We start from the raw sequence: 9,604 nt of genomic DNA, 5'->3' as shown, positions 1-9,604 counted from the left end.
GGATGACACACCTTCACATCACCCGCAAGAGTCCCGCCCCGCTGGCTGCCGGCTGCTCTTACCTTTCTGTCACAGAGGACCTGGGCGAGGGACTCGAGGATCTAGTCCAGGCGGAGGCGCTCCAGGCTCAGCTTCTCGTGCAGGAAGAGGCCCAGGGACCTCTGTAGCAGGTACCGACAGGCCGTCTTCTTGATGGACCCAGAAAACGTCCAAGGTATGATGAGGGCTGGCAACTGGGCCGTCGGGGCCTCGGCCGGGGGTCCCGGGTCCCGCTCCAGTCTGCTGTAGGACCCAAGCTTGGAAGGACCCAACCCTACTCCTGCTTCACACCGTCCCTCAGGGAGACCCCACCGCCTGCACTGAGTGGATCCCCTAGGCCTCAGGGAACCAGCCCCAATCCCGGGGCTTCCTAGGGATTCTTAGTTCGTACAGAACACAAGAGTGTATGAGAGAGTCTGTGGGGAGGCTGCAGGACCCGAGGTGGAGTGAGAAATTCTGCTTTCCCATTTGGTATATTCTACGTGGTATTTCTTTGTCCCTTTTCTTTCTTTTTCTTTTTTCTACTAGCAAAAGCAATTTATTCAAAAGTACCCAGAGAAAGCACCATCCTGAATTGGTGAACTATGGCTAACACTAAGCAAAGTCAGTACTTGCTTTTAAATAGGGGAAAGTTTGGGGCGGAAGGGGAGACTTGAAAGGCGGCTGTAATAACAAAGGAGTTCATTGGTGGAAGCTGGGAGTCCAAAGTATGGAGGCTTCTCATTGGTTGGGCTTCTGCTGGGTGTTTCTTAATGCAGTGTTGCAATTCTATTTTGAAGCTCTGAATTCCTGCTACATTTAATTCATACTAGGGGTATAAGGACATTAGTAATGAATAAATCCGAGTTCCCGTTTTCAAGAAATTTGCAAATTTTTCATGGGGACAGGAAAACAGCTACAATAAAAGAAGGTAAGTGCCATAAAAACGATGAAAAGACGTGAATGTATTCAAAGAGAAATTTTTTTTTAAGTGTTAGAGGTCGCTGGAGATAAGATTAAGCAAAGACTTCAAGGAGGTGATGTTTGAGATTTGTCCTGAAGAACTAACATCTATTTTTTTTTTTAATTTTATTTTTAAAACTTATTTATTTTTGTTGCGGCATGTGGGCTCAGGTTTCCCAACCAGGAACTGAACTCAGGTCCCCTACGTTGGGAGCACACGGTCATAGCCATTGGACCACTAGGGAAGTTCCAGAACTAATATTTCTATAAGGCAGTAGGATTGAGGAGAACATTCCAGATGGAAAAACTCCCCACAATAGCACGAAACTGTGATGGGGCCAGGAATGGTTTCAGGGCAGGCCCCTGTTAATTTAGGCTATGTATGTGGTAGTGGGGGCTTCCCAGGTGGCCCTAGTGGTAGAGAACCTGCCTGCCAATGCAGGAGACTTAAGAGACACTGGGTCAGTCCCTGGGTCCGGAAGATCCCCTGGAGGAGGCCATGACAACCTACTCCAGTATTCGTTCCTGAAGAATCCCACAGACGGAGGAACCTGGCGGGCTGTGGTCCAGGAGGTGCAGGCATGCACACACACATGTCCTAGTGGTCAGAAACAAATCTAGACAGACAAGCTGGACCTTGGAGTTAAGTGGGCCTGAGTTTGGACACTGGTGACACCACTGAATAAATACCCAATGTAGGTAGAGTTATTTGGCTTCTCTCAGCCTCAGTTTTCTCACTTCTAAAACGAACCTAATCAGACATTTCTCAGGATCGTTTGAGATATCTGTTCTGTGTGCGTGCATGTCCTAAGTCGCTTCAGTTATGTCCACTCTTTGTGACCCATGGACTGTAGCCCGCCAGGCTCCTCTGTCTATGGAATTCTCCAGGCAAGAATACTGGAAAAGGTTGCCATGACATCCTCCAGGGGATCTTCCTGACCCAGGGATTGAACCCTGGTCTCCTGCCTCTACAGCATTGCAGGCGGTTTCTTTACCACTGAGTCACCAGGGAAGCCCATTCATTCTATAGTTGATATTTAATAAGTATTATTATTTTGCAGAGGTCTTGAATACAAGGGTGAAGAGTTTCTGTTTTCTTAGCCAGTTTATGGAAGGGTTTGCACAAGGTAACTACAATTGGAATAATCCGTCAGCAATTTATAAGGCTAGAGGGAAGTGGGGTGGGGAGAGGAGACAGGGAGACAAATTAGGAGGTTACTTTGTCATAAGCTAGTAGATCAGTGGACTTCTCTGGTGGCTCAGGCAGTAAAGAATCTGCCTGAAATGCAGGGACCCAGGTTCAACCCCTGGGTTGAAAAGATCCCCTGTAGTAGGAAATGCCAACCCCTTGCCTGGAGAATTCCATGGACAGAGGAGCCTGGTGGGCTACAATCCGTGGGGTTGAATCCTCAGGGTGATGTTACTTCATAGTCAATAATATCAACATTTTATTTTTGAGTTTTCAGAATATGCAGGTCTTTTTTTTTTTTTCTTCCTTTTCTGTCCTGCTGTTTTGCCATTGGATTGTTCTGCTAGCAGGCAAAAAGAAAATCAGTGAAACTTCCATCAACCAGTGTCATCATAAACAAAAGGGGAACTTAAATATCTGTGATTACTATGTGAATGTAAGCATCTTTGAAAGATTTGGATGGACAAAGCTGAAATTAACCACTTGAATTTAGCATTTTATGTGGATTATATGCACCAATAATTTTTAACTCTCCTTTGTTCCACCAGTACTGCTGAGTCACTGTAGCCTTCAAAGAACTTCTATAAATAATTTTCTATCAGTTAATTTAAAAAGCAGTAGGACACGACTCATTCAGGCTCAGTTGTCATGTAGCACTGACCAACCACATAGAACCTTGGACAAGTCATTTAATAATGAAAGTTACAACCAACCTAGATAACATATTAAAAAGCAGAGACATTACTTTGTCAACAAAGGTCCATCTAGTCGAGGCTATGGTTTTTCCAGTAGTCATGCATGGATGTGAGAGTTGGACCGTGAAGAAAGCTGAGCGCTGAAGAATTGGTGCTTTTGAACTGTGGTGTTGGAGAAGACTCTTGAGGGTCCCTTGGACTGCAAGGAGATCCAACCAGTCCATCCTAAAGGAGATCAGTCCTGGATGTTCATTGGAAGGACTGATGTTGAAGCTGAAACTCCAATACTTTGGCCACCTCATGCGAAGAGTTGACTCATTGGAAAAGACCCTGATGCTGGGAAGGATTGGGGGCAGGAGGAGAAGGGGACGACAGAGGATGAGATGGCTGGATGGCATCACCGACTCGATGGACATGAGTTTGGGTAGACTCCAGGAGTTGGTGATGGACAGGGAGGCCTGGCGTGCTGCGATTCATGGGGTCGCAAAGAGTCGGACACGACTAAGCAACTGAACTGAACTGAACTGAATGCAGATCACATGTCTGTGACTTGGGGGAAGGGTAATCTATTTTTTGCCTCATTCTTAGGCTGTTATGAGGATTGAATGAGGTAACTGATATAAAAATGCTTATGCTTTATAAGCCACAAATGCCAAAGATTAGACAAAATCTCCATCCACATAAATAAGGCAAAATCATTATGAACTACATTAGAAATTTTCCCACTTTGTTTCCTTCCTTGCTCTCTGAAGATCTGCATGATTTGTCTTCTCCCCCTCGACCCCCCCAACCCCCCACCCAGTTGGCAGGCACTTTACTTCCATATGTTGACCACAGTTAACCTCTCATTTTGGGTGATATTTCCAAAGTATGATTTCCAACCAAGTAGCCATTTTGTCATTTTGAAATTGTTTTGTTTGCCCTTCCCTGCATTTTGGGATAAGCATAGGAGGTTTGGGTTCAGACATAAATTATTTCACCAAGGGCACTTTTGGAGGAGGAAAAGTTATTTTTCACTCACTTAATAAAACAACTTCTTGTACAGCAAACTCTGTCTCATTAAGGGCTGTGCTGGAGACTCCAGGGGTGATTTAAGAGACTGAGTCAGCATCTTTATCTTGTGATGCATTGAAAGATGTGTTAGTTCCCCTAGGGAGAAGGAAGGGAAATTGAAAATAAAGTCTTTTTTTTCCCCCTTTTGGCTTAATTTTCAACTGAATGAAGTGGTTACTTCTGAACTACAGACACACAGATGAGAAAATGTGTGTAATTACTGTTAATAAGAGGGGGACTTGCATAATTAAACTGAAATGCAGTGCATTTTAAGGAAAGGGAAAGCATCCCAGCTAAGTTTCTGGCAGACAATAATGAAGGAAAGAAAAACATTTGAGGCTCTGAAGTCACGCTTCTGTTGATACATATGGTGTTAATGGATTTTGAGCGGCCTCAACCTCCTGGTAAGCAGATGGTTTTATACTTGTGCTTAAACTAGAGGTTAGATGCCTTGGTGGAAAAAAGCAGTGAGCTTTCATCTCAAGTTTAGTTCTGGACCTAATGATTTGTGGATTTACCTCTGTCAAAGGATGAAGACAACACACTTTTCAAACACATATTGTCACGCCTAATACCCTTTAAGATACTCAAACATTGTCTGGGCCCGGTAAATAAATCATAGTTGATCTTCAGAGAGATTTTATTTTTTTTACCCCTGGATAAAGTCAAGTTTTATAACTAAGTAACCTCTCTTATCCTGGGCTAAAGGTTAAATCAGGGAATCTATGTCTCTCATTGGATTGTCTGTTCAAGGATATGAAGTACAAACAACTAAAAATACACACCGGTTTCTGTTAGGTAACTAGAAAGGAGTATTTCTGAAAATAATTATGCTGCTGTGGAACTGTAGTAATAAGCTCCCCACCCCCCAAACCCACATTTAATGAGAAAAATACTGGTCCAATTCCAAATCCTTACTAACTTAAGACCATGTGTTTTACACAGTAATTGCATATTTTTTTAGTTAACTAGCCATTGTACCATCAGCTCATACATTTTATGAATGGAGACAGCACTCCTAATTGATAAGCACTGCATGCTTATAAATGAAGTTAAAACAACAGTGACACTTTGGGAAACAAATGTAACCATTTGCCTGCTTCCCAGGGATAGCTTGTTTAGCAAAAATCCAAGAAAATTGCAGATCTCTGCATTTAGGATTCATTACTGAAAACTGAAATGTATGTGAAAGACAAGAAGGTGAATTGCTAATTTTGGTCAGACAAAAGTGCTGACTTTTGGAGGAAAATGAGGAGGACTGGGGACATGAGCTGGAGCCTAGAGAATCGCATCAATAAACACATTCTCACCTGGGCTCACTGGGTCCCAGGACACCAAGACTCTTTCAACACCAAACACAGTTGTTGCCAGATAATTCCACAAGAAGGAACTTTCACCTTCTTTACAGTTTGGTGTTTACAAAGCACTCTGGAGAGAATATATGTAAGTCTATAACACACTAATTGATGGAGGGATGTTATTTGGATCAAGAAATGATTGGATGGAAAACGGTCTATGATATAGTAAGTGTGGAAAAAGCAGTTTGCAAAACAGCATGTGCAGTACAGTTCATTTTTTTTCCCTTGTGAAAAATAATTCTATAAATGTGTAAGACAAAGACTGTAGTGAGGCATAGCAAACAAACAAGGAGTGAAGTAGAGGGAATACAGATGATTTTTGCTTACTTCTGACTTAAGTTTTCACACAATAATGTTACTTTTAAAACAAAGTTCTAAAAAAGGCTTTAGGGAAGGAAAAATTCAAGTCATAAAAACATGGGGCAATAATTATTACTTAGACTAGTAAATCTCTAGACTTAAGGGAACAGAAAGCAATTAAAATACAGACATAAAGAACACAGAATTTATATTTCTTTCACACACTAGAACAATGCATATTTGAGAAGTGAAATATTTAGTTAGGTCAGGCTGTACACATTCAAGGAATCCTATATCATGATGTCTGTTAGCATTTAAGAGTTAGTAACTGAAGAGTGCACTAAACAAAAAAAATCTGGCTCATACAAATACATATTATAAAAGTAACTTAGTTTTAAAAAAGAAAAACTAGTAATTAGTAACTAGAGCTAATCAGTGAATTTAGCAAAGTTGCAGGGTACAAAATCAATACACAAAAATCACTTGGATTTCTATATACTGACAATGAAAAATCAGAGAAATTAAGGAATCAATCCAATTCACCATTGCAACAAAAGGACAAAATATCTAGGAATAAACTTACCTATGGAGGCAAAAGAACTGTACACAGAAAATTATAAGACACCAATGAAGGAAACCAAAGATGGCATAAACAGATGGAGAGATATTCCATATTTCTGAGTAGGAAGAATCAATATTGTGGAAATGGCTATACTACCAAATGCAATCCACAGATTCAGTATGATCCCTGTCAAATTACCAATAGGATTTTTCACAGAACTAGAACAAAAAATTTCACAATTCATATGGAAACACAAAAGTCCCCGAACAGCCAAACAAATCTTGAGAAAGAAGAATGGGGCTGGAGGAATCAACCTTCCTGACTTCAGATTATACTACAAAGCTCCAGTCATCAAGACAGTATGGTACTGACACAAAAACAGAAATATAGACCAATGAAACAAGATAGAAAGCCCAGAAATAAACCCGTGCACCTATGGGTACCTTCTTTTTGACAAAGGAGGCAAGAATATACAATGGGGCAAAGATAGCCTCTTCAATAAATGGTGCTGGGAAAACTGGACAGCTACATGTAAAAGAATGAAATTAGAACACTTCATAACACCATACACAAAGATAAAGTCAAAATGGATCAGAGATTTAATGTAAGACCAGAAACTATAAAACTCTTAGAGGAAAACATAGGCAGAACACTCAACGACATAAATCAAAGCAAGATGCTCTATGACCCACCTCCTAGAGTAATGGAAATAAAAGTAAACAAGTGGAACCTGATTAAACTTAAAAGCTTTTGCACAGAAAAGGAAACTATAAGCAAGGTGAAAAGACAACCCTCAAAATGGGAGAAAATAATAGCAAATGAAACAACTGACAAAAGGATTAATTTCCAAAATATACAAGCAGCTCATACAACTCAATGCAGGAAAAACAACCCAATCAAAAAGTGGGAAAAAGACTTAAACAGACATTTCTCCAAAGAAGACATACAGATGGCTAACAAACACATGAAAAGATGCTCAATGTCGCTCATTATTAGAGAAATGCAAATCAAAACTACAATGAGATATCACCTCACACCAATCAGAATGGCCATCATCAAAAAGTCTACAAACAATAAATGCTGAAGAGGGTGTGGAGAAAAGGGAATGCTCTTGCACTGTTGGTGGGAATGTGAACTGATACAGCCACTATGGAAGACAGTATGGAGATTCCTTAAAACTAGGAATAAAACCACCATATGACCCAGCAATCCCACTCCTAGGCATATACCCTGAGGAAACCAAAACTGAAAAAGACACATGTGTCCCATTGTTCATTGCAGCACTATTTACAATAGCTAGAACAAGGAAGCAACCTAGATGTCCATCAATAGATGAATGGATACTCGAGGAGATAATAGTTGAGAATTTCCCTAAACTGAGGACAGAAATAGCCACAGAAGTCCAAGAAACCCAGAGAGTTCCAAACAGGATAAACCCAAGGCGAAACACCCCAAGACACATATTAATCAAATTAACAAAGATCAAACACAAAGAACAAATATTAAAAGCAGCAAGGGAAAAACAACAAATAACACACAAGGGGATCCCCATAAGGATAACAGCTGATCTTTCAATAGAAACCCTTCAGGCTAGAAGGGAATGGCAGGACATACTTAAAGTAATGAAAGAGAATAATCTACAACCCAGATTACTGTACCCAGCAAGGGTCTCATTCAGATATGAAGGAGAATTCAAAAGCTTTACAGACAAGCAAGAGCTGAGGGAATTCAGCACCACCAAACCAGCTCTCCAGCAAATGCTAAAGGATCTTCTCTAAACAGGAAACACAGAAAGGATGTTTCAACACGAACTCAAAACAACAAAGTAAATGGCAACGGGATCATACTTATCATTAATTACCTTAAATGTAAATGGGTTGAATGCCCCAACCAAAAGACAAAGGGTTGCTGAATGGATACAAAAACAAGACCCCTATATATGCTGTCTACAAGAGACCCACCTCAAAACTAGAGACACACACAGGCTGAAAGTGAAAGGATGGAAAAACATATTCCATGCAAACGGAGATCAAAAGAAAGCAGGAGTCGCAATACTCATTTCAGATAAAATAGACTTTAAAATAAAGGCTGTGAAAAGGGACAAAGAAGGACACTACATAAAGATCAAAGGATCAATTCAAGAAGAAGACGTAACAATCATAAATATATATGCACCCAACATAGGAGCACCACAATATATAAGGCAAATACTAACAAGTATGAAAGGGGAAATTAACAATAACACAATAATAGTGGGAGACTTTAATACTCCACTCACGCATATGGATAGATCAACTAAACAGAAAATTAACAAGGAAACACAAACTTTAAATGATACAATAGACAAATTAGATTTAATTGATATTTACAGGAGTTTCCACCCCAAAACAATCAATTTTACCTTTTTCTCAAGTGCACATGGAACTTTCTCCAGGATAGATCACATCCTGGGCCATAAATCTAGCCTTGGTAAATTCAAAAAAATTGAAATCATCCCAGCCATCTTCTCTGACCACAATGCAGTAAGATTAGACCTCAATTACAGGAAAAAAACTATTAAAAGTTCCAACATATGGAGGCTAAACAACACGCTTCTGAATAACCAACAAATCACAGAAGAAATCAAAAAAGAAATCAAATTATGCATAGAAACGAATGAAAATGAAAACACAACAACCCAAAACCTATGGGACACTGTAAAAGCAATACTAAGGGGAAGGTTCATAGCAATACAGGCGTACCTCAAGAAACAAGAAAAAAATCAAATAAATCAACTAACTCTACACCTAAAGCAACTAGAGAAGGAAGAAATGAAAAACCCCAGGGTCAGTAGAAGGAAAGAAATCTTAAAAATTAGGGCAGAAATAAATGCAAAAGAAACAAAAGAGACCATAGCAAAAATCAACAAAACTAAAAGCTGGTTTTTCGAGAAGATAAACAAAATTGACAAGCCATTAGCCAGACTCATCAAGAAACAAAGGGAGAAGAATCAGATCAACAAAATTAGAAATGAAAATGGAGAGATCACAACAGACCCCACAGAAATACAAAGGATCATAAGAGACTACTACCAACAGCTATATGCCAATAAAATGGACAACTTGGAAGAAATGGACAAATTCTTAGAAAAGTATAACTTTCCAAAACTGAACCATGAAGAAATAGAAGATCTTAACAGACCCATCACAAGCACAGAAATCGAAACTGTAATCAGAAATCTTCCAGCAAACAAAAGCCCAGGACCAGACGGCTTCACAGCGGAATTCTACCAAAAATTTAGAGAAGAGCTAACATCTATCCTACTCAAACTCTTCCAGAAAATTGCAGAAGATGGTAAACTTCCAAACTCATTCTATGAGGCCACCATCACCCTAATTCCAAAACCAGACAAAGATGTCACAAAAAAGGAAAACTACAGGCCAATATCACTGATGAACATAGATGCAAAAATCCTTAATAAAATTCT

At 39.9% G+C, this 9,604-nt stretch overlaps 1 long non-coding RNA gene across 1 annotated transcript in view; it reads left to right on the top strand.

Annotated features, from left to right (window-relative positions):
• Positions 1-790: 790 nt before the first annotated feature.
• Positions 791-9,604, top strand: part of LOC145522842 (uncharacterized) — a 90,707-nt gene continuing 81,893 nt past the window's right edge. The window contains exon 1 of the long non-coding RNA XR_014066188.1: positions 791-949. This is a non-coding gene — a long non-coding RNA (uncharacterized LOC145522842). The remainder of the gene's footprint in view (positions 950-9,604) is intronic.

This window comes from Giraffa tippelskirchi, chromosome 2 (genome assembly GCF_054371585.1).
Source record: "Giraffa tippelskirchi isolate mGirTip1 chromosome 2, T2T-mGirTip1v1.2.pri, whole genome shotgun sequence".
NCBI lineage: Eukaryota > Metazoa > Chordata > Mammalia > Artiodactyla > Giraffidae > Giraffa > Giraffa tippelskirchi.
This window is presented reverse-complemented; position numbering and strand designations above follow the sequence as displayed.